The sequence below is a fragment of the Microplitis demolitor genome, chromosome 1 (genome assembly GCF_026212275.2).
Source record: "Microplitis demolitor isolate Queensland-Clemson2020A chromosome 1, iyMicDemo2.1a, whole genome shotgun sequence".
Classification (NCBI taxonomy): Eukaryota; Metazoa; Arthropoda; class Insecta; order Hymenoptera; family Braconidae; genus Microplitis; species Microplitis demolitor.
This window is the reverse complement of record NC_068545.1, coordinates 2576270-2595677: the sequence shown is the minus strand read 5'-3', so window position 1 is coordinate 2595677 and position 19408 is coordinate 2576270. Positions and strand designations below refer to the sequence as shown.

The 19408-nt window shown below is 37.6% G+C and overlaps 1 pseudogene; it reads right to left on the bottom strand.

Moving 5' to 3' along the window:
- LOC103568319 (uncharacterized) overlaps positions 1–19408 on the bottom strand; it is a 58022-nt pseudogene that overhangs the window by 32645 nt on the left and 5969 nt on the right.

The window sequence follows — 19408 nt, the reverse complement described above, 5'->3', positions numbered from 1 at the left end:
GTCCACTCCAGATAGAAGTCTACTCTGGACTCTGGACCTGGACTCTGACCAGCCATCATCTCTTCTATTCTTCTATGCTCATTTTTACTGGATGATATTTATTATTATTTTATCGCCGGTGTCCAGTCGATTTATGGGAGTCGAAATATCAAGTCTCGGAAGTGAGACGACAAGAATAAAATACCAGCTCGGTTTTATTAATTTTTATTTGGGAAAATATAATTTATGTCTGAGACAGAAACCGATTGTTCATTGGCATTTCGATGATAATAATAATGAGGATTATAATAATGCTGGTGGTAATAATAGTAATGATGATGATGATGATGATGATGATAAATGTAATCAGAGGGCCGGGATCGTATCGAGAGAGTACAAAATGAATAACAATTATCCATGGAAGATGACAATTATTGCAAGTCGCAATGACTATCAGAAGCAGCAGATAGACGTTGACTTTTATTATTATTTCGTAGCGAGCTAAAGGATCCAGATGGTGGGACGGATAATAATCACCATTGAATAGTGGACAACGAGCGTTAAATGACTTGAGTGGCTACATCAGGATATCGGTCTGCTGCATACCAATTGCGTTGTCCGTGACCTTGGCGCGAGAACAGAATATAGATTGCGAATAACTTAGCAATGAGAGAGTACCTCCAACCTCTTATATAGCTCTCAGATGCTCTGATCCTCTGATCCTCTGTGCTGAGGCTGAAACTCTTTGCTGCATATTCTCTATCCGTATTCCGTGGTAGGGCTGCATATGCATCTAGACATTTCCAAGCTAACAACACCGCCGTCGATGGCACGAGCTAAACTTTATTTACTACTGTGCCGCTTTTCATTATCTAAGCAATTAATTATTTATATATTTTTTCCTTAGCTACATTTGTTTCTATCTACGGCTTTGGTCTAAAGTCTATACTCCTCTCTATTGAATTAAAACAATAATCTATGGCTCTGTCTATTCAATAGCTCGCTTTATTTTAATTAATTATTTTTATTATCAACCATGATATTTATTTAGTTGTCTATATAATATTATTCAAAGATAAAACGGTTATCGGTTATTTTTTACTGATAAATATTCTTCCGCTTCCGTCAGCGTTTGCCCTCTACGCAGCGCACACTCATAGATCTTTATCAAGGATATCTTGTGCGGGATTTATTGTCAATTGTTAATTAAAATAAAAGAGAGAACACAAGAAAAGTATCAGGGACCTTTACACCCATGGACATATATATAGATAGATAGATATGTCTATAAATATAAAAGATTAATGTATTTATAAGTCTCTTGTATTCGTCGTAAGTTTTTCCAAGCAACCGTATAATTTGTCTGTTGGATTGATTCCTCTGCACGCGTTGCCAAAGGATCGAAGAACACGCCCCTAAAATTATCCTTCTTGGTAATATTATAACGGGGTCTAGTATTTAAACACTAAATCTCGGCAACTGTTGCTCGGCTATTACAACAACTCAAACACCATTTAATTTAATGTCATTCAATTTAAATTTATTACAATATTTTACTCGAGCGATAGTGTGATGTTAATGATGTTGATGATTGTCACGTTGTTATTCGCATCACGTCTTACGCAACGTTAATTGTCTCGCTTATTGTTGTCCCATCTGCCCGGTGATTGTCGTCTTTTTATTTTTACCGTGATTGAATGACAAATGAGATTTCATTGTCGTGAATGACGCATCGCACCTGTCGATTGTTCATCGCCTGTAATGAGAACGTCGTCGTCGTCGTCTTCGTCTTGTTCTTGTTACAACTTTGCTCCTCTCATGCTCAAGCTTCTGCTTCTGCTTGGGTCTGGTTGTGCTCATACTGCTGGTCGGCATTTAAGCCGATCGTTTTGTTGTTACTATAGCAGTACCATCGACGGCTGCTGCGGAGAATCGTCTGTCTGATGTGTACTAGTCAACACAACGCGTGTTGGGACGTTTAAATATATATGTGTAGAGGGGAGAGAGGGAGAGGATGACGAGGAAGATAAAAAAATGTAATTAAACAGGTATTACAAGACAGGTAAGGGTATATCAATGTGTAAGGAAAAATAGTAGATAGGCAGAGTGATGGTGGTGGAGGAGAGCAGAACTGTGAGTAAAAGACTCTCTGAGGGACATGTAAGAAAGGCCGAGGCATCGTAACTAACGACGGAACGTCGAACCGGCGAGTACGTAATCACGTGCGTATTGTGCTAACTCGGGAATAATGAAAGCCGAGAGCGCAACACCCGTGAATCCTCGCGGAAGGCCACTGAAGAAGAATAAGAAAAATAAGAAGAAGAAGAAGAAGACCAAGAGCAAAGACTAAGAAGTTCTCTAAGAGCAAGATCAAGAAGAAGACGACAACAACAGCGACCGAGAAGAAGGATAAGAAGCTCTTGGGAAGAATAAGATAAAGAGGTGGAGAAGAGAAACGAGCCGCTGCACCGGAGGTAAGCTAAGGAGGTGTACTGCCGGTGTAAGGATGGGTACAGACGAGGAAAGAGAGAGTATAAATCGGGATAGCTGAGTAAGATGCGCGACCAGTGAGCAGAGGTATGCGCAACTGCAAACAAGCCATAATGCCCGCACCTAGGCCAATCTACAGGCTGTTTCACTACTCTCGAGTTGAGCCCTAACATAACTCCCTGCAAGAGGTGAGGTTAACGACACGACATCCATCGATCCGTGAATCTACCAATCTTATCGCCGGAAAATTATTCCTATACGCGGACTACTCAACAACAGCGAGTCTTCATTAACGTAAATGTATTTAAACTCTCATTTATACATTACACAGACAACATGTCTACATATATATGTACATTGATGCTGACTGAAATATTTATCGAGAGACTTATTCGGAGTGTTTGCTGTGAGCGGCGAGGCTGTTGAGCCAAGCCGGGGTCCATCGGCAATAATTGTCTGCATCGTGTACAGAGTAGAGGAGAGAATGAGAAAACGTCAGTTGGCAAGTCAATGACGCACCGTGGAATCCCATAATCATCTTATCATCTTGACTAGACTCGACTCCTCGTGTCGCGGTTGGGAACGAGTATGAGTCCGGAGAGACCGTAGATCCGCCGAGGCTGATTCTTAGAGCGCCCGGATCATCCTCGACTGGTTTGATTAGCCACGCTCGAGACATTACGTCCACTAGCTAGGTATAGATATAGATATAGATATATATTTATATATCGCACACGAGAGTCTATCTATGGCGAGCATCTCAAACGCCGGGCAATAGCTTCGTGGGAGATAAAAGCCGGAAGCTCGTCCATTCACGATTGTCATGGGACATTTCGGATCAATGACGAATATATTGTGCGATCCTCTGAGCTTTGTAAACTACTGCTCCATCATTTCCCATGGGCAATCATGGGTGAACATTCATATATATATTATACATTAATATATAGATGTATATGTGGTAGAACGTATGCATAAATTACAGAGTAATGTATCGCTTTTATAAAATGTTATCCTGATGAAACGCACCATACCTATTTACCCGTCCGAAAGGGAAATTGTTCGTCTCACCAGCTCTTTTATTTATTTTTTATTTATTTTCTCAACTTCATTGCTATCGTATTCTCTCTTTCTCTCTTTCCCTCTCTCTAGGTGGAACTAAGATGGATAGATAGATTAATGGAGGCGGTGGGTTAGAATCGGCCGGCAAAGAGAATGAGAAGGAGGCAAGAAAACGAGCGCCAAGCACCAGAGAGGGAAATTGTCTCCTGAAATTGTTGCTGGCGAGCGATCAACGTCATGGGTAAGCGCACTTGAGCTTTGGTAGGATGAAAGAGAGAAAGATAGAGAAAGAGAGAGTGAGAGAGCCGGTGGGATCACAGCTCCAGCGAGGCCGAAAGACGGAGACAGTCGAGGAAAGTGCTGGGCCTTGTTGATGTTGTTGTTGTTGTTATTGTTGGTGATGGTGTTGTTAGCTTTCCATACGGTTTCCGTAAGCGGGTGATGGTGTTGAAAGGCCGGTGGAAAAATATCTCGCAAGATTCTCACGCGTTGAAAGGCAAATTCTTGATGGCAGCATCGCTCCCGCGAACAACGACTGAGACTACGAGGATGAAAACGACGAGCAAGACGCGACCAGTCGTCTTATTCGCGGGTTTTATTGTACTCCCGCGTACGTACTCTCTCTTGCTGGCGGTGATGGTACTGGTGCTGATGCTAGTGCTGGTGCTGGTGCTGCGTTTGTCTCGGCTAAATGCTCGGCATACCGGGACCGTGCGATCTTTTAACCGATCAGCTTTCAACCGGGCAAACCGGGTGTCGACGATCTTGTCTTCTCGCCCGCCAAGACAATCTCCTTTGTTCCTTCCATTCTACTCCTTTCCACTCAACTATTCAGATGTTTCACCACTTATAAAATAAAAATAAAATGAGTTTAAAAAACCCGCACTAAACAAACGTACACGTTGTCGGAGTAAAAACAACCGAGCAACCAAGCAAGAAAAAGAGAAAGAAAAAGAAGAAAATAAAATAAGAAACGGGTATACAAGATGCTGGTGGCTCTAGCACAGAAGGATTGGTTGCTTGTCCTGCCTCAACTCTCTTTATAGTCGGGTTATTCATAATTATTCGGGACACGATTCTCCCTCGGGTTCTTCACTCCAGCAACAACAGAGGAGTGCAGACATGTGAGACGGTAATTTGTTTTTTGTCTCGACTAAGATGATGAAAAACTGAGATAAAGCTGTGGGACTCCTCGGTCTGGGCCTGGGTATGGATATCAGACACTCTATCCATGCCAGTAGAAAGTGACGAGGTAGTGAAAGCGAACTTATGCAAATTTATCAACTGAGATGCCAGCACTCATTACGATCGGATGTTATCATTATTCTAGACAATGTGTAGGTGTAGGTATTTGTACACTTATATATTTATGACTATATAAATATAAATGATATTGTATTGTCTTTTTTGTTTACGACTAGATGATGATAATTTTGTTTTATTATTTTATACTCCTATAATTCCCATGCCGCAAATCTCATTGGAGGTGGCGGTGGTGGCGGTGGCGCATCACCAGGAGGATGACGTTTTAAAAATTAGCCGCACATTTCTGTTCCCCTGTTTCCGCGTAAAAGTGCTCGAGGAATGCTGTAAAATGACGTCGATCGTTAAAATCATCGCTGGGTGGATATAAAGACCGACCGCGGGAGGGAGAGAGCGCGAGTCCCTCTCAGGATGGGACACCGAGAGAGATCAGGTCGGCGCTATTTCCCGCGCCGGATATTTGCCGTTTACATGTAATTGACGTCGGGAATAAAGTAAAAAAATAATATAAAAATGATGAATTCTCAGAAAGGTGGGAAGTTGGAGATAAAACGAGAGCCCATGCTTTAACCCAGTGTAACTACCGACTGCAAGCACGCAGGTCTTTCGTGTGCTTGACCAGTGATTATGTCTCCCGATTATTGCGGATTCCCGCACAGATTGTAATCTCTCTCTTCTATGGCTTTCTTTCTTTTATACTATACAATATAATGTATATAAACCCGGGATGTTCTCTTATTGCTCCTGCTCCTGCTCCTAAGCCTGCTGTTCCATCCTCCGCTCATCACTTCATCATATCGTCGGTTGTAATCAAACGCGATTTCTTATTCCATCATCGGCTAATCATAAAGATTTTTCACTTTCACCTTGACGAGCCCGATTGGCCAATCAGAGCACGACAGACTGAATAATAAAGTCCTCGATAAAAATCCCAGTGTTAAATTATGATAATGCCAGCAACAAGTGGAATAAAAAATTTTTAATGAATGTTATGTGCGCTATTCAAGGACCCGCGCATGCAGACATTTAATTTGTCAATTTAGTTATAAACGTGTGAGCAGTAACAACAGCAGGAGCAACAACAACACTCGGGCGGTCTTTCTCCTTGGTTGGGCACGCGCTGATGACTGCTACCTAGGTCATAAATTAAATTACCTCAGTAGTGTGTACGCGGCTCTGCTCTTACGGGTCTCTGATGCAAGAGAGAGCAGACTCTCAGGTGCACCTATCGCCCAGCTGTTCACCAGGACCCCAAGGCCTGTTTATACTCTACTGTGAATCAGTCTCGAGCAGCTCTCACACACTCAATAATCTTCCGGAGCCTGTTCAAGTTCACCTTTAATATTTAAGATTCAAATCTACGATTTCTGGATAGAGATATTACATTTTTTTTTCTTTTGCGCAGCCCAGCTGGGTTTGTTTGTTTACATTAAAAGTGAAGATGAATGGGAGCATGTGTCATTGAGTAGAAAATAAATGTCGTAAATCATGTATAGTTAAAGGTGTAATTAACCTTATCCGATGTTTAACCCGAACTCGATCGGTTCTCGTTAGAGATCGGGAATTATAAAACCAGAACCAGCGACACGCCAAGTCGCGTGTTTGGATCTTCAGAGCCCAGGATACTGAGCTCCGTTACACTCTCTCTAATCGTAACCGGCCGTGGCTAATATCTCGTTGGTCTTTTGACTCCAACCGGAGAAATAGAGTCCAGCTACCCGCGGAATCTGTAAAACCGAAGTCGATCTGCTGAAGAAGACCACTGCCAGCTAATTCCTTTGATCCTGGCACACTGCAGCTGCTGTTACTGATCATCTCGAGGATTTATTTTTCCACCTTTGCTCAGCTCTCGCGTTAAAAAATTAATTTGTTTATAGTACTTGTAAAGTTTTATAAAAAAAAAAAAAAAACAAACAAACATCATCATGATCACGTATAAATTTTTAACCCGTGTATTAAACTTTTTTTTCACCCAATGATGAATGTAAACGGCTTTACTTTACTCTCTATTTTATTTATTTTTTTCGATACCGTGTCCTTGCAACACGGCATATCGTAACTGCGGATTTATAACGATGTGAATGCCCAAGTAACTCGGATTGGAATCCACAGTAAAAAAAAAGAGTTAACGAAAAAAAAAGCTGGCGGAATCAATCGTGCGGAAATAATCGTGTGTTGAGAGCAGAGTAATACAAAAAATGATAACTTAAAATTTTTTTTGCTCACCGTTTTTTTTTCGTATCTTCGAGTTATTTCCATCCACCTAATTCGGGTCTAACGTCCGATTATTCTGAAACACAATTGATAAAAAAAAATTAAATTACCAATTAATGTGTAAAAAAAATAATGACGAGAAATAATAATATTTTAAAGTTGTAATATTGTGGAGTGATTAAAGTAATTTAAAATAAATTAGCGTGGTCATCTATCTATCATATAGAGCCACTTTCCACTGTCGATCATCGGCAGAATTAAAAGGTCGTAAAAGCCGCGCACCGGCAACGGATACCGATGATATCTTTTGGCCTCGCTGGTCAAGCAATACGAGTACCGAGTAGCAAGTAACAACTTACAAGTTACATACATCGTATGGTGTATTTGTATACCGAGAGTCTGCAGTAGATGGCCTCGGGCCAGGAAAGTCTTTCTCTCCGGTCAATCGAACATTAAATTATGCCCGGAGCTAAAACTTGGGACTTTCGTCGAGTATTAATACGCGTCTGTATGACCCAGATAAGGTGATATGCCCAAGGGAAGACACACTTGTTTCACTGGCGTACACGCTGTCAAGAAACCGGCGAATCCCACATATTTATGTACATATACTGAATATGGAAGAGCTTGAGAAGATGAGTTCTCTTTTCTCGGGCGGCACATCCAGCAAAACCTGTAGTCTCTCTTGGCTGATAACTCGACTCTCTTTCTACCTCGTTCGTTGGTTCCTTGACAGCGACAGCATCAGCACCGGGAACATAATAATTCCCGCGACATTCGAAAGTTGCCATTCTCTTGGTTAAATTTTTTGCCGACCCCACCCGGAGAATTGAAGCCAGCTCCTGTCATTCCGAGACGATACTCTAAAATAAATTCTAACCCTCGGCTCATTATACTATAAAGCTAATGATTATAAAATATTTGAGGTAATCATCATTCTTGCTATTAAAAGGCCCCTTATATTCGTCAATTAATTTTTTATTGTTGCGCCGATAAATTAATTGTTTTTAAATTATGTTATGTCAGCGTTTTCTTCAAACGCTAATTCGTCTTGCGGTCACAGACAATAAACTTTTAAAATAATAAATAACAACAACAACGATAATAATGATGATGATGATAATAAAAATAAAAAACAACGCGCATGAATAACAAATTAAATGACTTTCTTTTTCATTGACAATTCAATAGCCGTCATCGCGTTTCAAATTATCCGACGATTGTTACCAAGGATATTGTTAGAAAGTCAAAAAAAAACGTACCCTATAATAGCCATCTCGAATCACTTCCTCGACTTACTATTAAAGTCTATTGATATTATTTCAATTTTTAAAATTACCGATTCGAATTTTTTTTACTTGCCAATTATTTTAATAGCAGAAATTTTAATTTTAATTGAAACCTCGCTAAGTTAGGAATTGAAATAAAAACATTTTTTTTTTCTACGAATTCCTTTGAAATATTTGATATAAAATTATTATATAAATTTTAATTAGCAAGTTTTTTTTCATTAATTAAATAAATATAATTTTTTAAAGTAAAAAAAAAATGAATTTGAAAAATTAAAAATTTCTAAGATTTAAAATAAAAGCGGAAGTTTTTTTTTTTACAAATTCTATAGAAATATTTATGATATAAATTTTAATCAAAAATTTTTTATAATTAATTTTTATTAATTAAATTAATAAAAATTTATAAAAAAAAAAAAAAAACTGAAAAAAGAAACCAAGATTTTGGAAAATTAAAAATCGTGCAAACAAACTTATAAATTTTTTCTCGTAGCTAAAGTTCTCAAGGAAGTTCGTAGACTTCGTGAGACTCGGGCTCGTTAATTAAAACTAAAACTCGAGCGAAAGCACCGGTACAAGTCGCGCTCTACACATTAGAAGTGCGTTTATCTATACACACATATATATATATATATATATATATATATATATATATTGTAAAAATATATACATATAAGTTTTTATTTGTTAAAGTCTGTGAATAAACATCCAAGCTCGATCGGTTCTAAAATAACAATAATACCCCAGTTTAACAAAGTGTCTGAGAAAAAATAATCACAATATAAAATATATGATATATAATATAGAATATAAAATACATATTAATAGACATATTAATATTTTTTACGGCATACAATAACAAAATATTATTTAAATCCAGTGAAATTCCTACACCCTGACGTTATTTTTCACCGTCAACATCACTATCATGTACATACACATACACATATATACTTATATATATATGTATGTACACTCGAGTTATTGCAATATCATGCGCCTTACTTACGGAATGTATAAATGAAGACTTGGTAGATTTCTCCGTACCAATTAACGCCACGGAAACGTACCGCCCAAGATAATCAGTCTAGCGTGCGAGGCAATATGGCAATACGTTATAGAGTACATATATATTTATATATATACCATCCTAGATATATTTATTTATTTTTTATTTATTCCACGAGTCTCTTATCATCGTGAGCACATGGGGTATGTTCTGTATACTTCTCCAACAACAACAACAACAACCAATATAATACAAGAGTTATACATCAGCTATAATATATATATGTATATATATAAGGAGCGGATAGCGCAGAGTATAAAAGTAACATGACAGGGTAGGGAACACATTAAAAGCAACATATATATGTCTGATGATGGAGAATTGTCTCTGTGCTGGTATCAGGCAGAGCTTGTTCATGATTTTTCGACCTACAGCCAAGAGACGAGCAATCGAGATCTGGGATCGATACGTTACGATTAACACGTTTCATTTGCTGGAGAACCCGGCGATATCATACCCGGCTCCGCTTCAGAGCTGGCCACATTAAATTATTCTACGACGACCAGGAATTTAATTATTATTTTAATTGCTGGTGTTATATATATTTATATTTGTCTGTCAATGTAGCCAAGTGTGAGCGTGTATAAGCCGTTTTATTTTTTTACACCAAGATGATGATTACTAAGTCCCGAGAAGATTAATGAAGCGGATTGGAAGATTAATTATATGTGAATATGGATCAAGTTTGCAGAGACACGTGTGCGTGTGGAAGAGTCTTCCCGGTCTTATTGCAATCCTTAATGCAATTAATGAAGAGTTTAATTTAGTTTTCGACTTGTTTTCATTTTATTTAAATATTTATATCAATAATGTAAAGCCTGATTTTTTTATTTTTTTCTTTTTGCTCTGTGGCTCGTGGATAATTATGAAAGTATAATTTTATAATTTGCGAATATATTTATGGATAAGAATATACGTTCTGATAATCAAATAATCCTGATGCGTGAAGTGATATGTATCTTTTCTCTTCACAATGGAAAACTGGTCTCATCCTTTCACGCAGCGAAAGTCTTGAGTTTTAAATAAAATTTTTACACTGAAAAAAAATCGGGAGTGAATTCGGATTTTATTTAAATCTGCATTAACTCTGATTCGGAGTTTGATATTAAAATAAACTGCTTTTGGAGTAAATTTCACTCCGGACAATTCGCGTTCACTCTGAAAATTTTTTACAGTGTAATAATACTAATAATTGTAAATAAAGGTATTGAGTTTACGAAAGGGGCGATATGGTCATGGTTAATCTGGTAATTTGTGAATTAACTTTAGTGTGGATAAAAAATAAATGTAATTCTATCAATTAACATGAAACTTCAAGTGATCCAGGAATCAGCAGAAAGCCGATTATAAGCCCTCGAGAACGAGTTTTTGTTGTTGATAATAACGTCATAAAATGTCTAATTAAAGACCCAATTAACTGTGGAGTATAGTCCGCGGTAGTAATGCGTGGTAGATTTGTTGAAGGCCAGAGCGGATGAAAAAATTAATGTTGGGTTGAAAAAAGGGGGAAATAAATAATCGAATAAAGAATAAATGTATGGCTATATTAATTTAGTGATACAAGTCCACGGGAGATAGTGAAAGAGAGTAAGGGAAGAAAAGAGAGTTCTCAGGACTGATGCTGACCCCGTAAAGAAAATACCGTATTGGGGACTTGGAAGCGAGATATATCGAATCGACGTACACGATCCTGGGCCAAGGTCACGGTCCCACGGGTCCAATTGGCTTGAGCCGCTTACACCGCGACAGATCAAACCACCATATGTACCAACACATCTGAGCTCATTCCGCTCACACACGAGCCGGGAATCAACTGCAGCATTTAAATTTTTAAAAACTTCCAAGATCTATGATCCGCGAATAGGATACTTGCTCTCAGTATGTATATATATATATTATAAATATATGTACAGAGTGTGTGTCCAAGAGTAAAGAAGAGCAGGAGAAGAGGAAGAGGGATAGGAAGCAAAAGCGGCCGCGATCGCGACTTACTTTCGCTTTGTTCCTTCTGGTGCTGTTGCTGCTGCTGCTGCTGCAACGGTCGCAACCGCATTCCGTGGAACAGCATGGACTTTAGGCGAATACCCGATAGATTATTGCATCCACTCCCTGGTCAACTAATTTATTTATTATAATATCGCGGGTAAAATTAACAAGTTGATTATTCATCTAATTATCGAGATAACAATTTACCAAGGGAGGGGTAAATCTATGATAATGAGGAACTGGTGGCTGGGTGATCTGAATGGCTGGTTGCAGGTTGTACTGTGTAACGTGGGCGGCAATTAATGAGGAACGTGTCACACACGGGTCAATCGATCGTAAATAGACAAGAGGATGTCTTTACCAGGTGATTATCTACAACTACTGGCTGGTAGTGGCGAAGAACCGGCAGACCGGGCTCGTGTCCATTGTAAAGGATGTTGTATTATTACGTACGACCTTCCTGGACGACGCATGTAATGGGTGAAGGTGGTCATCTGAGTCCCTTGAACTCCTAGGCCGTCGGAGTTGAGAACCCCCGGCTAGACAGAGGATAGAGAATATGTAAAACAGCCGGCAGGCCGCCGCCTAGGAGGCTGAGCTAGTGCAGCTCTACGTCCTCGATCTCCTCGATTCTCTCGATTTACTCTGTCGTGTATGTGTGCAGAGCAAGAGAGAGTACGTAGGATAGTACTAAAGCTTGTCGCATTCCTTTATCGGCGAGGTGAGGGAAGAGAAGGTCAAGTAGAGAGGAATTGCCAGGTTGCAGGTGCCATATATACATATATGAGGCCCAAGTATATATTAATCTTAGTGTTTATTATCCATCACCTCTTTAATAAAAACCCCGAGAAGGAGAAAGAGAACTGAGGGAAGGATAAATAAGATTTTGTCGGTTAGCAGATCGAATATTCCGTGTGTTGTTATTATTACAGTCGTGAGAATAGATCGGGCTGGTATATAAGTATTATTGCCCGAAAGGATTTGCTGAGATTATACTCCGAGTTGGTAAAAGTATACATCAGGTTGCACATTCCACTACTCGACCAAACAATTCTACATGAGTGTTTCCTTCAGCAACAGGTTTCCAAATAGTCCAACTACTTATCGGGTGTATGTATATACGTGCCAACGGTTACACGTAGTAATCCATATATATATATATATATATTTATAAGTTTGTGTGTGATATATCGATACATCAATTGTTAATAATAATAAATAACAACACGGTTTCTCAACACGAGAGGTAGTTGGTACTAGACGAGGAGAAGGTTGCCGCTGCCATTCCGCCGAGTAATATATAACCGATGGATGTAAGATGGAATTCGCTGTACTGGTTAAATATTGACATAAAGAGAGAGTATCTTGACCCGAAAACACAAAGACCCAGACACAGACACGAGGAACGACCTGTTGATTAAACTTTTCATCACTTTACTCTCGTATCTTGCTTGCAACTCGTACATCCTCTCATGCATCAGACTCATGCTTAAACTTTTGCCCGAAGGTCTCTATATGGACGATGTAATAATGCGTCAACCGTCAAGTGAGAGTAATTAATTGGAGAGCTGTGACTTTTGACTTTTCAGCGACCGACTATAATAATTATTATTATTAATATTATTATTATGATGATGAGCTCGACGGTTTATCAGTCTCGAGAGTTCTGTCCATACTAAAAATTTAAACATCCACCGGTTACTTTCCCTGACACACATCGACGTAATCTACAAGCGGTCACATATTTCTGTACATATATTCTTAGCTTTCAGTGGAGATCCATGGGACCGGCAGGTCTTTTGGGTATGTAGGGTAAGTCTGCGCAATCAAGGTACGAATGCAATCGGTATGCAGCAAACATGGACCGCAAAAGGCTCGGGATCGGTTTTATTTTGAAAGATGCTGGCACATGGACGATTGCTCACCGATTCAGTGGTTAGCTTGGCTGTAGATATCTGGTGCGTGGGTAAGTTGCACACACAACACTCTCTATCGGCTTTATCCACTTTGCGCGGCACGAGATCCAGCTGGTGAGAGACGAAGAAAGAGCTGCGTTATTGCACGCTCTATTGCATCCTATATTATCAAACATACTTTGCAGTATATAGATATATATATATATTTATATATTTACAGCAACTAAATGTTATATTTACGGATCGGTGTTCGTGGACGTGCGTGTGTGGATTGAAACGACCGCGAATGAACGAAGGCAAGTTAAAGGATTTCGTCACTCTTTCATCCTCAGGCACCTTCCGAGTTACTTCACACCGGTTTCGATTATTATTGCCTACGTGCTGCGTTTAAGACAGCTTAAGCTTATGGAGCTTAACTCAACTCCTTGGTTTACTCCCACCCAGTCTAATGCCAACCGACCGACCGGGAATTATAATTTGCACACTCATTATTAATGTACCGACGATAAATGAATAAATAAATACACTATTTAAATATAACAGTGAGTGAGTACACAAGCCAGGAAAAGGTGGCTTAGCTCAGCAGTATTATTGTGCTGAATACAGATATATGTATGTGGACGTGGACAGACAGAGAAAAAAGGATAAAGTAAAATAAAATGAAAAAATATTGGCAGGAAGACAGCAAGACGGCATCAGCATCAGTAGGGAATAAACGCGGAAAAAGGGTCCTCCAGGTACATGAAAAGCACTATACAGCATGTCTCTGGTATTGGCTGAGGTATGCACACGTAGTTATGCGCGTAAGAGCAATTGGTATGCCACGCTCGTGAACTGGAAAAGGCTCGCAACGTTGGCAACTTTGCTCAAGGAAACTTTGCCGGAGAAAGACATAAAATTTATAAAAATAATAAAAAAACGTACCATGGATTCACAACACAGTCTAACTTATGTACACAGGAGTGCGTGGGTAAGATTAAGGTTTCATTTTTACTCAATCACCATTACCCAGACTATGAGGATGAGGGTGAGGGTACTTGTGAATGAACGGACATAGATCTGCTCCTCCATCCGAGGATACATCATCCAGGTTTTTAAAATAATTATTATCGATCAAGAAGCCCTGGCTGTGGCAGAGGCTGAAGTTGGTGCTTCATTGACACGGACATTAATAGAAGTCGACTGGTATCTTTTAACCCTGTGTTAAACGTGAAAGACTAGTCGTAATATATATAAAGAAACAACGCCAGCCGCAAGACGCGAGATTCGTGTTTGCGATTAGCCAATATCCTCTCTGCTTAGTGTACTGTACTGTTCTGTTCTGTGCTGTATGTATACAACCAGCAGTGTACTGAGTGAAAAGAGATAAATAGAAGAGAATCTTGGGGTTCTTTTTCCTCTTCTTATTCTTATTCTCGTTCCCGAGAGGTTCCTGAGAGCTATGAGACTCTCCGGTACTATACTGCAGCACTATGCTGGGGATTTACGCACCTTCACCCGTTTGCATATACCGATATATATACGCTCATATAATTACGTGGCTACACGCGTACACGCTTCTTCCTCTTCTTCTTCTTCTTTCTCTTCCTTTTCTTCTTGCAGTTTCCCTGCTATGCCTGCCGATAACAATTTAGCTGGATCTATTAGATAGACACGCGTGAGCACGTACTGAGGATAAGTGCATCATTGACTAGCAAACTCTCAAATACATCACTCTCGCGATCGCCTATCGCATTTATATATATTTATATTTATAATATCATATATCTACGTATGGAATGATCCGTAATGACTCTGTCGGAATATGATTGTTGGACTTTCTAAATCGTTTGCGTACGTGACTGCTGGAAAATACTGTCTTTTGCTGAATCCACAGACCGAGTACCAGGAACTGCTAACAGATGAGAAAATATTTGTTCAGTTTCTAGGTTTCAGCCACCAGTAATTCACTTACTGATGAACACTACAATAAACGGTTTGCTGGTTATTATTTTAAATCCACGATCCACTGACTAAAGTACCGATGTACTTTCTAGTATCTATAATATGGGTAATAATACCAGCAGAGAGTGTGTGCGTAGTGGCACTAAATATGTATCAGAATTGATACCAGGGAAAGGTGGAGTTGGATATGTGCTGTTGGTTTGTTTTCTTTTTTTTTTTTTTTTTTTTTTTTGCTGGCATACCGGGCAAGTAGGAGTTGTAAAATAATCTCCAGATATTGTTGAGAATCTGGGAGCATTAATCAGCAGACAGACAGGTGATATTTTTACACGCGAATAGAGTTATGTTGCGACAGTGCACTAGAGGAATTATATTGAGAAAGTGAACACAAGAACTAAACAATGGGCTAGACGAAATACGGCAATTGGCAATCTTGGGAATTTCCCATCGTGAGATTATTTCCTTGTTCCACCTGAGATATGATTCGATTTGCAATAAAATAAAGATCTCTACCCTGCTTCTTGAACTATATGTATATAGATATATACATGCGCACATGGACGGATATTTTTTAGATGGAAATTAGTTTTTAAAAATGATATAAAGAATTTATATGGCGGATGATGGTGATGCTGCTGCTGGGTAGACACGAGAATTGCTTTCCATGTTACCGAAGCTCGTAACAATAATTCCACTGCTGGCTGCTGCACCTCTTGAGATTGTTATCTTGTGATAATCTCAGAATAGCTGGGTCTATTTTATTTGGTCTCTACTCTACACTACTCTCGGCATGGGCTGGAAAATGGTAACGAGCATCAAGAGATATCGTCATGGGTACATAAACCGGGGATAAAATATCGGGCTGCTGTCTATAGAGATTTATTTTCTATGAGCTAAACCAATAGAGCCTCATGTTTTCCTATTAACATTCGATCATGCCTCTTGTCTTCACCATCATCATCATAATCATCATCATCAGCAGCACCACCGATTACTAGTTCCATGTACCGCAACTGATAAATTTATTGCAGAGAAAACATGGATTCATTTTACGATTAAAAGATTCCATCTATTTTACCAAATATTCATCATCATATTTTTTTTTTTTTTTTTACTATTAATGCAGTACAATGCAAAGTTATTAGCGAGCATGATTATAAAAACATCATCGTGACTTATTAAGTAGATATTATTCATGGCAGCTGACACCTCACCGGTGAATGTCAATCGGGCATTAAATTCTCAGGTTTTATTTCGTTTGCTAAATTAATTCACTGACTTTCCAATCCGCATCGTCAATATTTTAAAATCTTTTTTAAAAAATAATAAATAATAAATAAATGATTCAATGGTAGTTAATATTCTTTGAGGATCAACGTTAAATCGTAAATAAATTCAAGTTGAACGATTCCCGAGAACCAGTTTAATATTTTTTTATATTGAAGCAGTTGTTCAAGACATCGTGATCAATTTTAAAAATAAAAATAAATAAAGGTAAAAAAAAAATCTGAAAACAGTCATCGAGCTCTTGCTTATATCAATTAAATTAATATTACCTGAAGTGAAAGTGAACCCATTGATTTAATTCGCCAATAACTATTTCCCAACGTTATTTTTCAACCGCTTTTTATCAGTTTTTCGATTTTTATTGCTTACTTATAAACGGGAGATACCCATGTGCACATGGAAACGGAAAATATAATGATGATAATAAATGAAATAAATCCCGGAGCCAAGTAACAAATTAGTTTGACCATGTGAATATTTCTGAGCGTATAAGCGTGAGAACTCGATAAAATATAATTAAATTGATTGATTAATCCTCTTTGAATTGAACGCCCGCGATTAAGCGGAACGATGTAATCGAATCGATAAAGTCAATCGGGTATCGCGAGAAAAGAAATATCCGGAAGTTATTATCCCGAAAATTATCGTCGTTATTGTAAATTTTTATTACTTTCATTGAAAATATGTAACTGAATATGAGTTTTTACCCCCATTAATAAAATTTATGTTAAAATATAAAAATATATATTTAATAGCTAACTTTTTGCCATTTACGTATATATTTTACATATTTTTAATGTAATTTAAATATATATATAAAATATCAGTAAGAAAATAAAAAAAAATATAAGTGTGAATGTAGCAGACATCAGAGAAATTTAAAATTATAAATAAATAGAGTAAATAATTTAAAAAATAATATTTTTAAAAAATTCACTTATCAATTTTTAAATTTTTTAAATATGCATTTTTTTTAATTTTATTTTATCAATTATTTACCTTATTAATTAATAATTTTGAATTTGTCTAATGTCTACTATACATTCAAACTCATGAAAAAATATATGAAATATATAATTTATTTTTTTATAATAATTTTAAATATGTATTTAATATATTTTTTTTATACACTTATTTTTTATAAATTCTAAGATATATTTTTAATATATTTAATTTACATTTAAAATATATACGAAAATCGGCCAAAAGCTATCAATAATATATTTTTCATCCATATTTTATATATATTTTTTTTATAAATTTTTTTTATGGGGTTACATTGATTCTTCCCAGTAATCGTAAGCTGGTTGGCTCAGCGCGATTAAATATTTCGTTGGGAAAAAAAAATTAAATATTTCTGACGATGATGATGATGATGATAATACGCCGATATAAATCTTTATCCAACTACTTGTTGATTTATTTGAGTAAATATTAAGAATTTAATAACAAGATATATCGGTGGCTAAACGGGGTTATAAATAAAAAATAATTGATTTCATCCCGATGAAATTTCGTCGAATTGTTAATCATAATAATCTACGATTAATAGCTCTCTTCTCGTCTATACATCCATACATATATCTATATATAAATGTATATAAGTGGATAAAGAATAATAATAAGAAACCGGCTCGCATTGAATCGTCTTTTGGCCCCATGTCCATGATTTACGAGTATAATCGTCACTGCATCGGGGTATAGTCTCACACGCGAAACCCCGCTAAAGAAACAGGGGCACAATAAGAGAATTAAATAAACTAAACGACGACTACGACTACGACAACAACAACAACAACAACAACAGCAACATCACGTATATTGGATTGCGATCTTTAAAAAGTTGACATTTCCGTTGGCCACGTTATTACCATATGGTGTATGTGCAATGTACGTACACCAGACAACACTTAGAAGACCTAGGTACAGGTATACCTTGTAAAGAGTACCTTTATTTAGTGTATAGTAGTCTTTGCGTACGTGAAATAGTTTGTATAAAATAAATAAGGATGAGAATAAGGCCAAGGCGTGACGGTGGATGATAACGCCCAAGAATTTACACCGCCAGTCCAGTCATGCGTCTTTGCGCAATTAGGTAAATACCTTTCTATCGCTTGCAGCCTTCTGCTCACCGTGAGTTATAGATACTGCCGATGAATAAATCCTCGTTTGTGTACATCCTATAAATACCTTTTTTTTTACTCACATTTTTTTTTAAACCAAGAATTAAAAAAAAATAATAAATAAAATCCACGTGCAAATCGTCGCCGTCTTATCTAATGATTTATCACTTTGACTCACCCGTACACAAAATAGTTTAAAGAAATAGTTGGTTTGCTCAAGTGTCAAACGTCTCGCCATACCAGCGCAGACTTAACACCGCGATGACGCGCGTTATTAATTTTTTTTTTTAAATTTAAATAAATATAAATAACTGAATTCTTCAGTCGCTCGGGTGTTCTTTCAAGGCATATTTTTTTTTTCTTCTTTTTTCTTTAGCAAAGATGTGAAATGTCAAGTGATACAATCGTTAAATCTCACGGCTGTTCCGGCAAGTTTTAATTTTAATTCCCGCGATACGTGTATTTTCCATGGCTACAAGTGTTGATGATGATGATGCTGGGCTGTATCTCAGTATACATCTCGAGGATAATTATATCATCCCAATTACTTACCGGGTGATTGCGTACCTACTTGTTTACGTCATACACACATCGGTCAGCCAGCATTCCTAGATAATTAAAATGTTTCTCCAGTTCTCATGGACCATCCGTTCATTGCTGTTGTTGTTATTGTAGAATTAATGTAATCGTTAGCCGTAACCTTGACTTTCTTAACCCCCTGGTAAGGTCATCCAAAGATAGATCCTTACACTCCGAATAAGACGTATTAATATATTATATATTATT